This window comes from Echiichthys vipera (genome assembly GCF_963691815.1).
Source record: "Echiichthys vipera genome assembly, chromosome: 5".
Classification (NCBI taxonomy): domain Eukaryota; kingdom Metazoa; phylum Chordata; class Actinopteri; order Perciformes; family Trachinidae; genus Echiichthys; species Echiichthys vipera.
This window is the reverse complement of record NC_139830.1, coordinates 3,401,463-3,419,738: the sequence shown is the minus strand read 5'-3', so window position 1 is coordinate 3,419,738 and position 18,276 is coordinate 3,401,463. Positions and strand designations below refer to the sequence as shown.

Below are 18,276 nucleotides of genomic sequence, written 5' to 3'. Positions count from 1 at the left end.
GACAGTTTTTATAAAAACCTGTGAAAAATAATCTCCTTGAAAGGATTTTATTTGGGTCCTGATGAGGTATCGTTTATTTTCAGCTCTAGGGGTGGCAGTGTCAGGTCAGATGGACGATCCACCTCTTTGGTCCAGTCTCAAATAACTGAACAGACATTCATGATTCCCAGACACTGTATCATAATGGTTTTCTCATATGAACTCCAGACACTGGCAGGGGGAAGTCTGTTTAATATCCATGTCCCCTTTAGATAGATGACTTGTAATAACGCTGGTGATCTGCCATGACTTTTTCATCGCTCACCATCATCAGGTCAGAATTAAAAGTTTACCAACACTTTGGTTTATGACCAAATACCTACAGAACTAATGGCCTCAGAATAAAACACATTCTTACACGCTAAAGCAAGATGGCGAACATGGTAGACCTCATAACTCAAGCTTGTGAGTATGTTAGCATGACCTGCTAACGTAGCTGCAGACTCTTGCTTGTTTGAAGCTGCCACAGTGAGAGAGAGAGAGAGAGAGAGAGAATATTTACTGTCAAATGTCCCCAGCTGTTGCCTCTTCAACGAGACGAGTCAGGTTATTAATAATAACTTTTGTCCATAGTCATCAGGGTCTGTTGGTTAATGCATGACCATCTGGGCTCCTTAACTCTGTAATGCTTGCAGAAATGATCACAGAGCTGCCAGCTTGATTGTGTGTGTGTGTGTGTGTGTGTGTGTGTGTGTGTGTGTGTGTGTGTGTGTGTGTGTGTGTGTGTGTGTGTGTGTGTGTGTGTGTGTGTGTGTGTGTGTGTGTGTGTGTGTGTGTGTGTGTGTGTGTGTGTGTGTGTGTGTGTGTGTGTGTGTGTGTGTGTGTGTGTGTGTGTGTGTGTGTGTGTGTGTGTGTGTGTGTGTGTGTGTGTGTGTGTGTGTGTGTGTGTGTTAGCCCCGGTGTAGGTGGCACTTTTTGTTGGTGACCTCTCTTTATTCTAACTGCTTACTGGTCAGTGTAGTTATGTGTGGTGGTCAGCATTGTCGCCTCACAACAAGAGGGTTCCTGGTTCGAATCCCAGCTGGGGCCCTTCTGTGTGGAGTTTGCGTGTTCTCCCCGTGTCTGCGTGGGTTTTCTCCGGGTTCTCCGGTTTCCTCCCACAGTCCAAAGACGTGCAGGTGTTCGGTTCATTGATGACTCTAAATCACCCGTAGGTGTGAATGGTTGTCTGTCTCTGTTCGTCTCTATGTGCCCTGCGATAGACTGGCGTCCTGTCCAGGGTGGACCCCGCCTCACACCCGATGTCAGCTGGGATCGGCTCCAGCCCACCCGCGACCCCGACAGGGACAAGCGGTTGAAGATGAATGAATGAATGAAGGTATAAATTGAGGCGTTTCACTCCACTGATGAGTTAAATTTGCGTCCTTGGAGAGTATTTCGTTTACAGTTCTCTCCGGCGGCCTTCGCCACAGCACTCCACTCTCTTTGAACCCACTTGATGTCAACCCAAGTCAGCGCTGTTGACTGTTAACCACTCGTGGGTTAGTGCAGGGTCACTGCGATGCAGCACGAAGAAATTCTCGCCAAAGACTGGTGGGGAAATAAAATAGACGAAGAGCATCACAGTGGCCTCGTCTGCGCCTTTCATAAGCAACACTACAACTGTGAGAGCAGCCTTCATGTCTCCGCAGAGCCCCTTCGCCCTGCGGCCTGAGGTTTTTCAAATAAATTGAATGAGGAGTGTTTTCAAAGTGCCACTTCATGGTCTTTTGCGGTTGGACTGCGACCATATCTATACGCATGCATAGACATCTATTCTCCTGCCTGCTGATTTAATACCATAGCTCCTTCGTTGAGTTTACATGATGCAATAACATCTCCATCTCCATCTATGCTGCGAGTGTATGAGGATGGTCTCAAAGTCGTGCTCAATAACGTGTCAGGGCTGAAAGTAGTAGAGTCAGTTATATAACTCTTACAAAACCAGTTTGAAAAACATTGAAATGAAAGATTGCTGGTATTCGCTGTAGCAGACTCTCCCTAGGGACGTGCAGGATGTTGAATCACAACATTTTACATATGTCAAAGGATGATATGATGAATTAAGCAACAGTGTGTTTCACTCGTTCTGATTACATTAAAATGTTTGTCACGTATTTTTGAATATAGCCAGAAATTATTATGAAAAAAAAATGCTTCAGAGAGGCTGCTACAGATAAACAAAGCCTTTCCCTGATGTGTTGGTGTCACTGTCACTATGGTGGTGACCAATCACAACCGTCTATTTCATGTGGGGCGAGTTAAAGATAAAGATCAACAACGTGGTTAGCGAACAAAGCTTTGTTGCTGTGATTGGTTGTAGGTCATGTTTCATTGCTCTGATTGGTTGTAGGTCATGTTTAGTTGCTGTGATTGGTTGTTGGTCACGTTTCGTTGCTGTGATTGGTTGTAAGTCATGTTTCATTGCTCTGATTGGTTGTAAGTCATGTTTCGTTGCTGTGATTGGTTTTAGGTCATGTTTCGTTGCTCTGATTGGTTGTAGGTCATGTTTCATTGCTGTGATTGGTTGTAAGTCATGTTTCATTGCTGTGATTGGTTGTAGGTCACGTTTCATTGCTGTGATTGGTTGTATGTCATGTTTCATTGCTGTGATTGGTTGTTTGTCATGTTCCATTGCTGTGATTGGTTGTAGGTCACGTTTCATTGCTGTGATTGGTTGTAGGTCCTGTTTCATTGCTGTGATTGGTTGTAGGTCACGTTTCATTGCTGTGATTGGTTGTAGGTCCTGTTTCATTGCTGTGATTGGTTGTAGGTCCCGTTTCGTTGCTCTGATTGGTTGTATGTCATGTTTCGTTGCTGTGATTGGTTGTAGGTCATGTTTCATTGCTCTGATTGGTTGTATGTCATGTTTCGTTGCTGTGATTGGTTGTAGGTCACGTTTCATTGCTGTGATTGGTTGTAGGTCATGTTTCGTTGCTGTGATTGGTTGTTGGTCACGTTTCATTGCTGTGATTGGTTGTAGGTCATGTTTCGTTGCTGTGATTGGTTGTAGGTCATGTTCCATTGCTCTGATTGGTTGTAGGTCCTGTTCCATTGCTCTGATTGGTTGTTGGTCATGTTCCATTGCTCTGATTGGTTGTAGGTCATGTTTCGTTGCTCTGATTGGTTTTAGGTCATGTTTCGTTGCTCTGATTGGTTTTAGGTCATGTTTCGTTGCTCTGATTGGTTGTAGGTCATGTTTCATTGCTCTGATTGGTTGTAGGTCATGTTTCATTGCTCTGATTGGTTGTAGGACTCATTTCGTTTCTCTGATTGGTTCTCAGTCTATCTAATTGCATCCAGCAGCATTTTGCTCTGCCCCGTTGACAACACTCCCCTGGAAATCTAAAATGAAGCGAGAGGTTCCAGACTACTCATTGCGATGCAAGGCTACCTCTGATAGGCAGGACAGACTTAATGGTGTTTATTCATCTGCTACAGATGTGAAAGCTCCAGAAAAACAGCTGCATGAATACCAAACTCACCACAAATCACAGATGCTGCCGCCATTTCCAATTAGTAGAGTAGAGTGACCTTTTATGTTGCGTGCTGTTTGAGGAGCTGGTGATCGCATCAACGAGAGACTATTACTTTCTCCACCAGCTGATTTCCTTGTAATGATGGCCGATGCAGGATATTTGGCAGCCCATTTCTGGAAGGTCCTTGGCGGATCACCTCTTCCCGTAGCTGCTCTGTAACAGATCCCCACAATGCAGGATCTTCATGGAGGACGGAGGCGCCGAGGCTTCTCGCAGTCCACACAGACGATCAATCGCTGAGTCATTCTAACACTTGCACTCGCAGCTGGGCCGTCGTTGCAAGCTGGAGGCTTCTCACTACCCAGGCTGCTCGCTGTCACCACAGGCGATCCATGACTAGCTGCCTCTACGCTCATGCTCGCCACGATATGCTGGTGTCCAGGCTGTTAATGTTGCAGGTTGCCTCAGCAGAGCAGTTGTTAACAGGAGTCAAGACCCTACCTACTGTATCTGTCGGTTGTTCCTCGCTCCCAAACAAAAGGAGACGGCACTTTAGAGGTTGTAGCTCCTAAACATTGGAACTTGCCCCATTGGACAAGTTTATTTTAGTGTCTGTTGTGTTTTTATCTTGAAGTCTGCATTTCATTTCTGTTCTTTTGTATTTCACTCAGTATTTTGCCTTGTGTTGGGAAGTACTTTCTGACGTCTGCTCTTGAAAGATGCTATATATATTAACCTAAAACCGGACTTTCACCCAGGAGACCGCGGTTCATGTTACGTCCCGTGTCCAAGTGAAACTTAATTACAAACCAGACATACTTATTTAACCCAAACTGCAATCTTTTACTTAACCTAACCATGTAGTTTTGATGCCTAAACCTAAATAACGTTAGTAGTTTTACATCGTTTATCACATGCTGGAGATGCTGCCCCCGCGACCCGACCCCGGATAAGCGGTTGAAGATGAGTGATGAGTGATCACATGTTTAAAACTGCGACCATGGAGCATCAAAAAGTGCCGATATGTGACGAGAATAAAGCCTGTTTCAGCAGGTCAGAAACAGTCAGGGTCAACGTATCTGTGGTTTGCAGAAACATACCGTACCAACGACTGGGTCCATCCGTGGTCCAGGTACACCGTCTGGTTGCTGTTGAAAGGGATTCTGGGAAATGTAGAAACTTACTAACTGAAGTAGACAGAGCAAATAAGCAAGAAGTAGAGTTCTCAAAACCTCCCCTGGAGAGAGTGTGTGTGTGTGTGTGTGTGTGTGTGTGTGTGTGTGTGTGTGTGTGTGTGTGTGTGTGTGTGTGTGTGTGTGTGTGTGTGTGTGTGTGTGTGTGTGTGTGTGTGTGTGTGTGTGTGTGTGTGTGTGTGTGTGTGTGTGTGTGTGTGTGTGTGTGTGTGTGTGTGTGTGTGTGTGTGTGTGTGTGTGTGTGTGTGTGTGAAATCCAACTCCATCACAGTGTGATTTATTTTTGAAGCGATGTGAAAGTCATCTTCTCCTGGAAATGACTTCTCACTGATACGCCATCCTCCCCCGCCGTAATGCTTTATACAATTACAAAAATAAACCACCCGACTGTTCTCAGCTGGATCCCCGACCCCGGGTTATTGGAATATCAGATTTTCTTCAGAGACGTGTCGAGACAAACGGGGACACGGCGACCAGCAGAGTTTTGATCAATTAATTTATTCACTGTCTTGTGAAAAACCTGAAGGGAGTAAAAACCTCTTTTTTTGGATGTTATTTAGACTATGTTCACTCAACCTTTAGAAATACATTGAGATGTGTCAGACGGAGACACAGAGGTAAAGATAACTGCACTGCACGAGGAAAGTAAGGAAATATCCATGCGGAGTAAAAGAGCACGGCGATTAGAGGAGCAGATATTATCTGCTGGTGAACTTTAGATTTTCCACTTCTGGTGAATGCCTCCATAACAAACGTGCTGCCGTCGACCTTTACGTCAGAGGAATGGAAGAGAAGTCCTGATGTTTATCACAGATGAGGTCACTGCTCTTCAATCACACACACCTGAGAACTGTAAGGACTCACGTCTTCATCCACTCTGGTGTGCTGAAGTGTATTTCGACATCATTTTTACAGCTAATTATAAACGTTATTAAGAACGCACATAGTCCGAACTGAGGAAAATATATTCCTAGATAATATTTTTGGGACATTTCATGATCCGAAATGTCATCATCACGTCTTCAGCCTCTTATCCGGGGTCCGGTCGCGGGGGCAGCAGCTTTAGCAGGGGACCCCAAACTTCCCTTTCCCGGGCCACATTAACCAGCTCTAACTGGGGGATCCTGAGGCGTTCCCAGGCCAGTGTGGAGATCTAATCTCTCCACCTGGTCCTGGGTCTTCCCCGAGGCCTCCTCCCAGCTGGACGTGCCTGGAACACCTCCCTAGGGAGGCGCCCAGGGTTCATCCTTACCAGATGATCCTGAACCACCTCAACTGGCTCCTTTCAACTCAAAGGAGCAGCGGCTCTACTCCGAGTTCCTCACGGATGGATGAACTTCTCGCCCTCTCTCTGAGGGACACTCTAGCCCCCCTTTCTGCTGCTCTAAGGGTCTCTCAATCAAAATAATAACAAAAGATGTCGTGAAGTGGGATCGTGGGAGTTGTTGTCTTCATGTGAGTCAGAAATACCCCAAATTCTCTAGTCCATGGGTGTCAAAGTGATCCAGTAAAGCTTTGCTGTGGCTGCAGGTTTTCACTCCAGCCAATCAAAAACACACCTGGTCCAACAAATCAACTGTGTGAAGACAGTTCAGGTGATTGAGTAAGTCGAGTCAGGTGTGTTCTTGCTTGGTTGGGATGAAAACCTGCAGCCACACGGCCCTTTACTGGATCGCTTTGACACCCCTGCTCTAGTAGGAGGTTCCAGTGCACTGTGTTACTTAGTTGGAGGTTCGAAACGTGGACCGTGTCACTTGAACGCAGCATTCGCAAGTGACACTGAGCGAGTGATGACAGGCAGCAAGCTCTGCAAATAATTTAATTTGAACAGAATAAAATGATTGGTCAAACTTTTAGCAGAAATATATGAGAATTGAATATTGAGTTTTAACGCCACGTGGATTTCTTTTACATTTTAGTGCCACACGCAAACATTTTTAGACAACCCATCTGACCAGGGACCAGTCCCAGCCTGGTCAGATGTGTACATGAACTGATGAAGCCTCTTGGATGAGAGGTGAAACGTCTTCCTAGACAAACAACCAGTCCAGTTGTTTTTGACTGAAATTGCTCTGAGGATATGTTAACGTAGAAATGAAGTGTGCGATCGATGCTTCGCTCTTCCCACTCTCCCTCATCCTCTCCTGCTTCTGTTTGCTGACTGACTTCATTCACGTTTGACAACCTCTCGCTTAAGAAAGCCATGTGTAAACTGTACATGCATGTGCCTTCCCCCTCCACTGGGTCGCATCAGATGAGTTAACCTTAGAGAGCAGGGGGTCATCGCTCCGTCCATCTCCGACCAGCAGATAAAGTGCTATTGACGGAGTGGAGAGGGGACTCCATCGACCTGTTAATAGAGGTCAAGACCTCGTGACAAAGGATGGAGGACTTAAACTCTCTACTTGAATCCTAAATCAGAAGCTGGGTGATGTGATCTCAGCCCAGAAACGCTTTCTGTCACTCACTCTTATTGGACCGAGGTGTTGTTTTCGATGCAGCCGTGAAGGAGAGCTCGTCTGTGCACTGAAAAATACGTTTTTATTGATGCGACGTCTTCAGTGTCCTGCACACACCGGGGGCTGCAGGTGCACCCTTTTCACCTGTTTGCCCTATTTATATTTTGTTGCCACGGTGACGGGAACTTCTGCTGATAAACTTTAAAATGATGTTGAAGCATGCATCATTATCATTGACAAGGGCTGTGTTTGAAACAGCCTGCTACGGACCCGAGCACCATGTTAATGGACAATAACTTCCCCTGCGTCTGTACCAATCCACTGAGCCAAAGGGGGACGCCTGGATATACTCTCATCTCACTCATCTAAAATGCACGTTTGACGCCTCCATATCTCATTTATACCTATACCTGTTGGGTCACAGACTAAAGAAGACATTTGTGACTCTAGATGTGGTTCTTCAAAGACACAGGACAGAAAATAAGCAGCGCAGAAACGTCAGACGAATGTTTAATAAATCTTTAAACCTTACAGTTAAGGCTGATAATGACAACACAATGAATTTGACATATCTCTACAATGTAAATCAACCATCACTTGTCTACCTGAAAGTGATTTGGTGTTACGTCACGGTGATTCGGTCTATACCAGCAGGACGTACCGATTTGGCCAAAGTGTAGCATGCAGTATTGCAAACTATAGCAAAATCTGTAGAATGCATCGGACCAGTCGATCTCACGAACTGTGCCCACAATGCAAAGCGCCAGAACGGTCACAATCACTTGTTTACTTCCGTGGTTGGGTCGCATTGGTCAATTTCTCTGTAGGCTGATAGACTGAATGGATTTTTTCTTTTTTTTTTGCTATTCATATTGTGTAGATCTGACTTTAGGACCATAATCGCTGTATAAACGATATTAATAATAATTACCAATATTCCAAATGGTAGACCATAGCTTTAAGGTTAATAAATACCTGATTTATGGTTTGTAAACTCCTGGCCCTCGACTCTTTCTCCCAGGGTAATGTCCCCAGACATTAATCAAGAGGTGACATATTTGGGGGCTCGTCCGGGCTACAAGGCTTTTTTATGTTTTGAATGTTGAATTATGTTTGGATATGTTAGTGTTTGTGTGTCTGAAACTCTGTTACTTGTGCTGCTGAGGGACTTTTTATCTCAATTTTCCTGGTTAAAATGAAAATAAACATACTGCAAAATAAATAATTTAAACAGTTTCATACTTACTGCATACGGCCGATGAACGTAGTATGCAGTTCTTACTGTTGCACTGTTGTTACTTCCACTGTGTTCTTTGGGGAGGAGCGGCAGGATCCAGCCCCTGGATACAGCCCAATTCAGTCATTCTCTGCGGCTTTGCTCACACTTCCATTATATCGAATAACACGTAAAAATAGTTGAATCACACATAAAAGTTTGTGACCACCGATAATTAAAAAAAAAGGCAAAATGTATTAATGCATATCTTGACTGTGGATAATCCAATAGAAAAGATTAAGAAGTTATAAGAAATCAATTAAACAGCCCAACATGTTATTGCAGACTGAACTCTGAAGGTGTTTGTGGATCATTGAGACACTAAAACTGATGAAACTCCTTCAGGTTTACGGCTCTTTGCGGTTTTTATGTGTCTGGGGTCGGAGAGTAATCTCTGTCATAAATCCGTAGTGGCTGACTCAGACGCACCACTGCTGGATATTTAAAAGATATTGTGACTCTCTGCCGGACCAATATCCTGCACACCGAGGGCGTAGGTTTGCGTGTGGAGGACAGAAATTGTCCCAGCTGATATTTGAGCGAGCAATAATGTAGAGCTGCTCAGTGGGCTGCAGTTATTTAGACGTGTGGAAGGTTTGTGTGGCGTCTGTCCTCAGTGTCCACCGTCTCTTTAAAAACTAGAGATTATAAATTAGAGAACAAGAAACATTTTTAGGGGTAGCATAGACAAACTGTCGTTTACTAGAGTGCAATAACCAAAGGTTTGTTTATTTAAAAATACTTTATCTCATCTCATCTTCAGCCTCTTATTCGGGGTCAGGTCGCAGGGGCAGCAGCTTTAGCAAGGTGTGAATGGTTGTCTGTCTCTGTTCGTCTCTATGTGTCCTGTGATAGACTGGCGTCCTGTCCAGGGTGGACCCAGCCTCACGCCCGATGTCAGCTGGGATCGGCTCCAGCCCCCCGAGACCCCGACAGGGACAAGAGGTTGAAGATGAATGAATGAATGAAAATCACATTGATTTTTAATTATTATGCAAGTTAAACAGTGCAACCAAAGTATTCCCTATGTAAGAACATGGCCCTAAAAGACAAAATATTATATAACAAAGCCTTTCTGAACAAATCAGAGTCAATTTGTGCGATTTTGCAAACTTGTGCCAATGGACACTTAACAAACCGCTCCCTAAAGCCGCATGTTTCCTCTGCTGGCTGCGGCGTGGCTGTGGTCTTCTCGTCGTTTCACTCTCACTACTGTTTAGGGTGCTGTCTCTTGATTGAGGTTGTGTTACCACCACGGGACATTTATCTGTTTTTTTTACAGCTTGTTCCACACGTTCTATGAATAAGTGTGGACAGACAACGTTGATGCGACGCGATAGTCTGACTGTTAGGACGCGGTAGCTTCGTCTACGTTTTCACAGCCATCACTTCCTGCAACCCTCTGAATCAAATATGATGGGGAATGAGAAATCACTGCCTGTAGTTCCCTATGATTGGTTGGTCTGCGGGGACGTTTGATCACCTCATTAACTGACATTTATGCAAGAGAGACCTGATCGCTGACCCATATCTCTTTGTCTGCTCTCTCTCTCTCTCTCTCTCATACTCTCTGTTGTAGCTCTCTCTCTGAACTCCTGCCTTCTGTCTGTCTCTGTTCATCTCTGTCTCTCTCTCTCTCTCTGTCTTCCTCCCATCCTCTATCCCCAGAGCGTCTGTGTAAAGAGGTAGCCATCATCTTGGTGGTTTCCTCTGTTGAGAAAGGTCTAGAATCACCTGTTAATCTCTCTCTCTCTCTCTCTCTCTCTCTCCCTCTCTCTCTCTCTCTCGCAGCCTGCCAGTGAGTAGGCGCTCAATGTGGATCAAGAGTTGAAGAAGGAGAACCAGAGACTAGTGGTGAGTTTGCTCTCCTTCCTTTCTTTTTTACGGTTCTGGTCACATTTCTGTTTATTTGGAAAGGCAGTAATTGGGCCAGGCGTGCGATGGAGAGGAGACGGAGAAGAGGAGGTGTAGTGTGAAGTGTCAGAGCTGTAAGTGGAGATGGTGCAATGTTTAACTCACAGGATCAGATGCACACCTCCAGCTCTCACCTGCAGCACGTCACGCCCTGTCGATGACAGGTTCAAGAGGTGGAAAGTGCTTTTGCTCAAATACTGTACTTAAGTTCAAGTTTGAGGTATTTCAAAGGTCAAGTAGCAGACCTCTGTGTTGTTGTCTTATAACTCTTAAAAGCAAAGAAACAACATGATTGGTTGATGTCTTTATCAGCCTTTATCCTTTTTCGCTGTGTAATAATTGCGCTCTGTGTGAAAGTACTTGTTACAGCAGAAAGGGCCGAGGCAGGTCGCACCGATGTAATCCCAGTGATCCACTGTACTCCGTGGTTAAGGTGAACAAACTGGTTTCTTTCCAAACAAAAGTTACATAAATAAAACGAGGTACAACACAGTCGGACACGGGAAGAAAACTCCACAGCTAGCTCTATGATGGCACATTAGCCGGTCTGTTCGAGGCACATCATGGCAAAACAAACAGAAATTAACCATTATCTCATCTCATCTTCAGCCTCTTATCCGGGGTCGGGTCGCGGGGGCAGCAGCTTTAGCAGGGGACCCCAAACTTCCCTTTCCCGGGCCACATTAACCAGCTCTAACTGGGGGATCCTGAGGCGTTCCCAGGCCAGTGTGGAGATCTAATCTCTCCACCTGGTCCTGGGTCTTCCCCGAGGCCTCCTCCCAGCTGGACGTGCCTGGAACACCTCCCTAGGGAGGCGCCCAGGGTTCATCCTTACCAGATGATCCTGAACCACCTCAACTGGCTCCTTTCAACGCAAAGGAGCAGCGGCTCTACTCCGAGTTCCTCACGGATGCTGAACTTCTCCCCCGCTCTCTAAGGGAGACTCCAGCCCCCCTCCTGAGGAAACACATTTCACACGCTTGTACCCGCGACCTTGTTCTTTGGGTCCTGACCCAGCTTTCATGACCACAGGTGAGGGTAGGAACCAGGACTGACCGGTAGATCCAGAGCTTTGTCTTCCTCAGCTCTCTTTTCATCACAACGGTGCGGTAGAGCGACTGCAGCTCCGCCCCCGCTGCTCCGATTCTCCGGCCAAACTCACGCTCCATCGTCCCCTCACTCGTGAACATGATCCCGAGGTACTTGAACTCCTTAACTGCTTATTCTGTTAACAGAATAAAAGGAATCTCATGAGGAGAACCCGTGTGTAAAGGCCTTTAGGCTCCATCAGGCGCTTCTAAGATGGCGTCGACCTGAGCCACTGGGAGCCGCCCCCCTTGAGCTTCATTATGGTGACGTCACAGAGACTCGGTCCATGTTTTATCTTGTGGTTCAAAGGTCTGGCAGCAGGCAGGGACCCTCAGCCTGCAGCATTAAAGCTGTAGAGAAGGGGGCGTTCTGCTGCGGCTTGTTAGACTCAGTGACCGAGAGGGTAACTGCATCACAGCTGTTTCTGCAGATGTGTCGTTAGCGTGTGTGTGCTTTACCTGCAGGACACAGATTACATGTTAATGTATGTTCTTCTCACCATAGTGGAGATGAATGCACTGAACGAGCTTCCAGTGAAACATTTGTATGCGACAGTTTAGCTGCAGCGTTCACACGATGGTACTTTAGAAAGCAGTTAGCGATTATTACATTAATCCATGTTCTACTGAAGTGTGACTCGCATTCAAATGAATAAACACTGTGCACACACACACACACACACACACACACACACACACACACACACGTCCGTGCCGACCAATAACCAAGAGGTTGAAGGCTTGAATGGCTAGAGCAAAGCATTCTGGGTAACAGTAATGGCTCATTAGTTATATCCCACGGCAATCGGGCCAAATGGTGATGAATGGGCACTGTTGGGGGTCATTACTGTACGTGTGTGTGTCTTTGTATTACTTTGCACTAGAGTGTGTGTGTGCGTGCGTGTGTGTGTGTGTGTCTTTGTATTACTTTGCACTAGAGCGTGTGTGTGAGTGTGTGTGGTAAAGATAATGCATGAACACGTTCTGTGTGTGTCCTTATATACGTGGGCGTGTGGTGTTCGTGCATAATTGCCTGCCTGTGTGGTAATTAGTGTGTGTGTGTGTGTGTGTGTGTGTCTACGCCGGGTCTCTGTTCCTCCAGCGCTCCTCATCCTGATGGAGCTCTTCAGCTCATGTTAAGTTGTCAGGAATCCAGAAGGAAACTGGATTCAATTACTGTCTCATGTACCACCCACCCGACACACACACACACACACACACACACACACACACACACAAACACACACACACATCCTCCAGCTCAGCCCTGACACCTCTATTATAGTGGCGGCTGTGGCTCAGTGGTAGCGGATGATCCCCACCTCCCCCGGTCCACATGTCAAAGTGTCCTTGGACAAGACACTGAACCCTGAATTGCTCCCTGTGCTGAACGTGTGTGTGTGAATGTGGTGTGAATGGTTACATTAGATGGTCTGTAGGTGTCCACTGCCATCAGTGTGAAAGGCAGAGTAGTCAGCGCTGTATAAGTACAAATCCATTTACCATTTACCATCCAAGGACAAGTCCATATTACATCTACCTTCTCTCCATCTTCCTCTTTTTCACAGTAAGCACTCTCCCTCCTCGACGCCCCCGGCCGTCTCCTCTTCACCGTCCTCTTCACCTCATTTCATTCATTCTTTCCATCTTTTCTGTCATTTACTCTTCTGCTGTCAGAGCTGCAGCTTGATAGGTCGTATGAGGAGCTGCATGTGTTCAAATCAGTGTGTGTGTGTGTGTGTGTGTGTGTGTGTGTGTGTGTCTGTGTGTGTGTGGGTCAACGCAGCCTCGTATTAACCAACAACGCCTCATCACATACGTGTTGGTGTGCAGAGGCTGAAGTGTTCTCCTCAGCCAGATGTGACATTGATCAATGTTTCTATGGATGCAATTAGGCAAAGCATGGGAATGAACTAATGGAGCGTGTGTGTGTGTGTGTGCGTGTGTGTGCGTGCGTGCGTGTGTGCATGTGTGCGTGTGTGCGTGTGTGCGTGCGTGCGTGCGTGCGTGCGTGCGTGTGTGTGTGTGGGTGAGAAAGTGAGGTGGATGAGTCTCAGAGGTGTGTTTCCAGTAATAGAAAGTACATGAAGAGGACAAATTACCATATTTCAGACGTGGGGAGTGTGTGTGTGTGTTCGGGGGGGGGGGTGTATTGGAGGAGGTTAAAACTGTCAAAGCTCCGCGGTCTCACCTCTGACTCTCTCCTCACTGTTCTTTCTTCAGATCCAGTCTATAAATCCTCACCTTGTGTCTCATTAAATGTCCAAATCTGGAGTGAAGATGTGCTGAACACTGCATCGTGTTCTTCAGAGGCCTTGTTACTGAGGTGTTGTGGTAGAGTTTGTGAATTCGTACCACCTCAACTGGCTCCTTTCAACGCAAAGGAGCAGCGGCTCTACTCCGAGTTCCTCACGGATGCTGAACTTCTCCCCCTCTCTCTAAGGAGACTCCAGACCCCCTCCTGAGGAAACACATTTTGGCCGCTTGTACCCGCGATTGACGGGTGTTTATGCTAATTTAGGATCAACTACCCCGCGCTCTCAACTTACTAGGAAATGGGTTTCATCTCTATAAGAACAGGTCAGCGGTTAAAGGACGCGTCATGAATCTGACGTGGACTTTTCTTAAGAACAAATCTCGGAGAAAAAAAGATATTTGGCCCACTGTTCGTAGGAGTTGAGTGTGCTCATGACCCGGGGGAAGAAACTGTTTTTAAGTCTGGTGCTCCGATCTTTGATGGTCCTGCAGCTCCTGCCAGAGGGCAACAGGTCAAACAGGTGGTGTCCAGGATGAGAAGGGTCCTCTGAAATGATTTGGCTCTTCTGAAGCCGCAGGAGCTGAGGAGTTCTTCTAGGGAGGGCGAAGGGCAGCCAGTGACCCTCCGAAGAGCTCTGCAGTCTGCTCCTGAGCTCGGTGGCGTACCACGCGGAGATGCAGGACGCCGGTGCACTCTCAATGAAGGAGCGGCAAAAGGCCACAGCAGCTTCTCCTGCTCCTGTTGGCTTGTAAAGCTCATTGTGTGTGACCGTTTTCCCCAAACCTTTCCCTGGATCGCTGCTTTTTTACCGTATTAGTTGTTAGTTTTTGTAGCTCAAGCTGTTGTTGAACATCTTGTTTCATGCAATCTGTGGCACGATGGCTCCATCAGGTTCAAGTGCCTGAATGATGATTACACATTGTCAACTCATTAGTGAACTCAAGGACGTATACTGAGACAACGGGCCCCTGGGCACAGACCTGTAAGAGGCCCCCACTCTGTCTACACAGGAACAAGACACCCAGAGATTCCACTTTAAGTCGTTTTGGAGTCATTTGTTTTTCTCTTCTCTATTTTAAGCCATTTTGTGTATCTTTGGAGTCACTATGTGTCTCTACTTAGTCATTATGTGTCTATTTTCAGTCATTTAGCATCTATTCGTATTGGTTTTGCATCAAATTTTAGTCATTTTGTGTGTCTTTGTCATCATTTTGTGTCTTTTTTCAGTCATTTTGCATCTTTTTCTGGTGGTTTTGCATCAAATTTTAGTCATTTGCGTGTGTCTTTGTCATCATTTTTCGTCTATGTGATCGTTTTGTGTCTATTTTCAGTCATTTATTATCCTTTTCTGGTGGTTTTGCATGTAGTTTTAGCCATTTTGTGTATCTTCGGAGTCATTATTTGTCTCTACTCAGTCAATTTGTGTCTATTTTCAGTCATTTAGCATCACTTTGTAGTGATTTGCATCCCTAATGTCATTGTTGTCTCTTTGTGGTCATTTTTGGTCTTTTTGTGTTTGCTCGTGGTCATTTAGCATCTCTTTGTGATCATTTTGTGTGAGTAAGAGAGGAAGGAGACCAAATAATGAAAAAGAAACATAGAGGAGACTATAATTTAGAAAGTCAGGTTTGGACCAGAAGGCTTTTGCGTTAAACCTCTGGACTGAACTGAAAAAATTTGTGCAGAGAATTAAAGCAAATGTTTCTCCATCCTTCCAAACTCTCGTGGAAGTGGTTCACTGGAGCCTGTAACTGCTTTAGTGGAGTTTCTTGTTGCTGTAAAAACGATGTGTGGTTGCAGGATACAACAACACCTCCGACAGTACACTCTTTTTATTATTTTTTCTCATTTGAATTCTGTTCACACATCCACACACACACTATTCTCTCCTGTTTCGGCTGAATTTGAATCTGGAGTCAATCAAGTGGAACTTTGTAGTGAATTATTCATGTGGTTTTGCTTCTCTTGGTGCCTTTACAGGTGTTAAAGCTCTGTGCAGAATACCTATAAAATATATAAAAGTCTGCAAAACAGGAGGCAAGCAGGTGAGGTACGAGCATGAGGCCTACGGCGGTTCTGAGGTCATTTCCTGTGCGCCTGTTGGGACATAGAAAAAAGAAGGAGGGACCATGCGCGGACATTTCAAACAATGGCGGTGAAAGGTTCACGTTGGTGTGATGCGGAGGTGGAGTGTTTACTGCAGATTTGGTCGATGAAAAGATTCAAAAACAGTCGACAAGACGCACAAAAACTCTGAGGTCAACGGAAAGATCTGGAAACAAAGCCACGCATCGCCATGACGTCAACAATGCGTGTGACGTGTTACGGCGTGATGACGTATAGGCAGCAAGAAGCATTCTCCGAGGCCCAGGTAGTGTGAGTACAAACGGGCCTGGAGGGGGGGACAAGGACCCTAAAGCACGGGGCACGGGACGGACGCACAGGGGGAGGGCGCCCTAAGAGTGAATTTATGACAGAAACACTTCAGTAGGGGAGTGAATGAACTGCAGCACTATGTTGGGTGTGAGTCAGGCGTTTATCGTCTGCAGCAAAATTCTCCTGACGACAGCTGAGAGATCGTCTGAGCTAAAGATGAATGAATGTTCAAAGAATAATCCATCTGTGTGTGGCTGGGTTTTGCATCAAACTTCACAATACGAAACATATCGCAAAACACTTTAAATTTGAATGAGCATGTCCTAGGGAGGGGTATCACACATTTGTGTCAGTGGTGTAGAAACAAGCGTCCCAGTGTTTGGAGGAAGCAGAGGTGGAGTTGGTTCACGCGGGTGTTTGGTGTTAAAAACACGACCCAAAAAGTCGTCGTTCACGGGGCGTTTAAAAAGGAACAAATACACAAAATAGGCTTGAATGGACCAAACAACGACCAACAGCAGCAGACACACACAGACACAGACACACACACACACACACACACACACACACACACACACACACACACACACACACACACACACAGCTGTATCTCCCCCTGACTGAGCAGCTATTGGGCAGCGGCCTCGCGGCTAACAGCGTCTTTAGAAGTGAACACAAACGAGCCAACACGCAGCTCGGGCCTCTGTTTTGTTCCTCTGCGTCTTCTTCCATTTACGCCCTATTTAACCTCAATTCATGCATTTGATGATTTCACATCCACTTTTTTTCATTGTAGTCATTCAGACACTGCTCTTACCCAGAGTGACTCATGGTACCGCCGGTATTAGCCTGTGCTCCTGGTTTAAGTAGATGCATGTAGCGTTATAAACACTGCAGCGCCTCAGTGTTCCTGTGTCTTTCCTCCACAGCTGCTGGACAGAAGTGGAGAGGGAGTCTGTGGGAAACAAACAAAAACATATTTATTCAGCCTTTTATTGGGCGTCAACCTCACGTTTACACACACACACACACACACAGGGGTGAGATGCTGCCGGTGCAGACAGCTCAGACGTGCGTGTGAAAAACGCTTCTTCTTGACGACCTTGGTGATAAAAATCTCCCTTCGCCTGTTGTTGAATAATTTCCGCTCAGTTTATTTGTTTAGTAACATCAATAAAAGTTCTCCACATGGTAAACATTAAACAAAGCAGAGATAGTGATGTCAGGATGCACCAACGTTGTCATGAACGTGGGTTGGTCACAGTCGCAGCTTCATAACCGGTTCTGCATCTGTTTTTAGCCATTTTGTGAATCTGTGCAGTCTCTACTTGTCTCTACTCTGTCATTATGTGTCTATTTTCAGTTATTTAGCATCTCTTCCTGGTGGTTATACATCGATTTTTAGCCATTTTGCATCTTTCTGGTCATTTTGAGTCTCTTTGTGGTCATTTTGCATATATTTCTGGTCATTTTGAGTCTCTTTGTGGTCATTTTGCATATATTTTTGGTCATTTTGAGTGTCTTTGTGGTCATTTTGCATATTTTTCTGGTCATTTTGAGTGTCTTTGTGGTCATTTTGCATATATTTTAGTAATTTTGAGTCTCTTTGTGGATATTTTAGATATATTTTTGATCATGTTGTGTCTCTTTGTTGTTATTTTGCGTTGATTTTTAGCCATTTTGCTTGTCTTTGTAGTCACTAATTGTTTCTATGTGGTCGTTTTGAAGCCGATCCCATCTGACATCGGGCGTGAGGCGGGGTCCACCCTGGACAGGACGCCAGTCTATCACAGGACACATAGAGACGAACAGAGACAGACAACCATTCACACCTACGGGTGATTTAGAGTCATCAATGAACCGAACACCTGCACGTCTTTGGACTGTGGGAGGAAGCCGGAGAACCCGGAGGAAACTTTAACATCTTTTATTGCCACTGTTGAGAAAGTAATACACTAAATCATTGAGGTGCAGTAAACCGGACAAAAGGACTCAGATTTCCAGTCACGTACTCTCACAACTCTCTCCTGTCGGGCTCTCAGAGCAGTTTTGGGACCGCGGAGAGATTTTCCTTTTAGGTCGGTGCATTGTAACGCGCCCTTCTCCCCGGTTCCCTCTCTCTGTGTCTCTCTGCTCCGCGGCCTGACACTGATTGTCTCTTTGCAGGGAACGAGCCCCGGCAGGCATAAAGAAAATGATTGTTTAGAGACCAATCT

At 45.7% G+C, this 18,276-nt stretch overlaps 1 protein-coding gene across 1 annotated transcript in view; it reads left to right on the top strand.

Moving 5' to 3' along the window:
• Positions 1-18,276, top strand: part of LOC310947118 (sodium/calcium exchanger 2-like) — a 178,470-nt gene that overhangs the window by 113,899 nt on the left and 46,295 nt on the right. Inside the window, exon 3 of the mRNA XM_083913793.1 lies at positions 10,217-10,279. The gene's annotated coding sequence lies outside the window, so the exon portion shown is untranslated. The remainder of the gene's footprint in view (positions 1-10,216; positions 10,280-18,276) is intronic.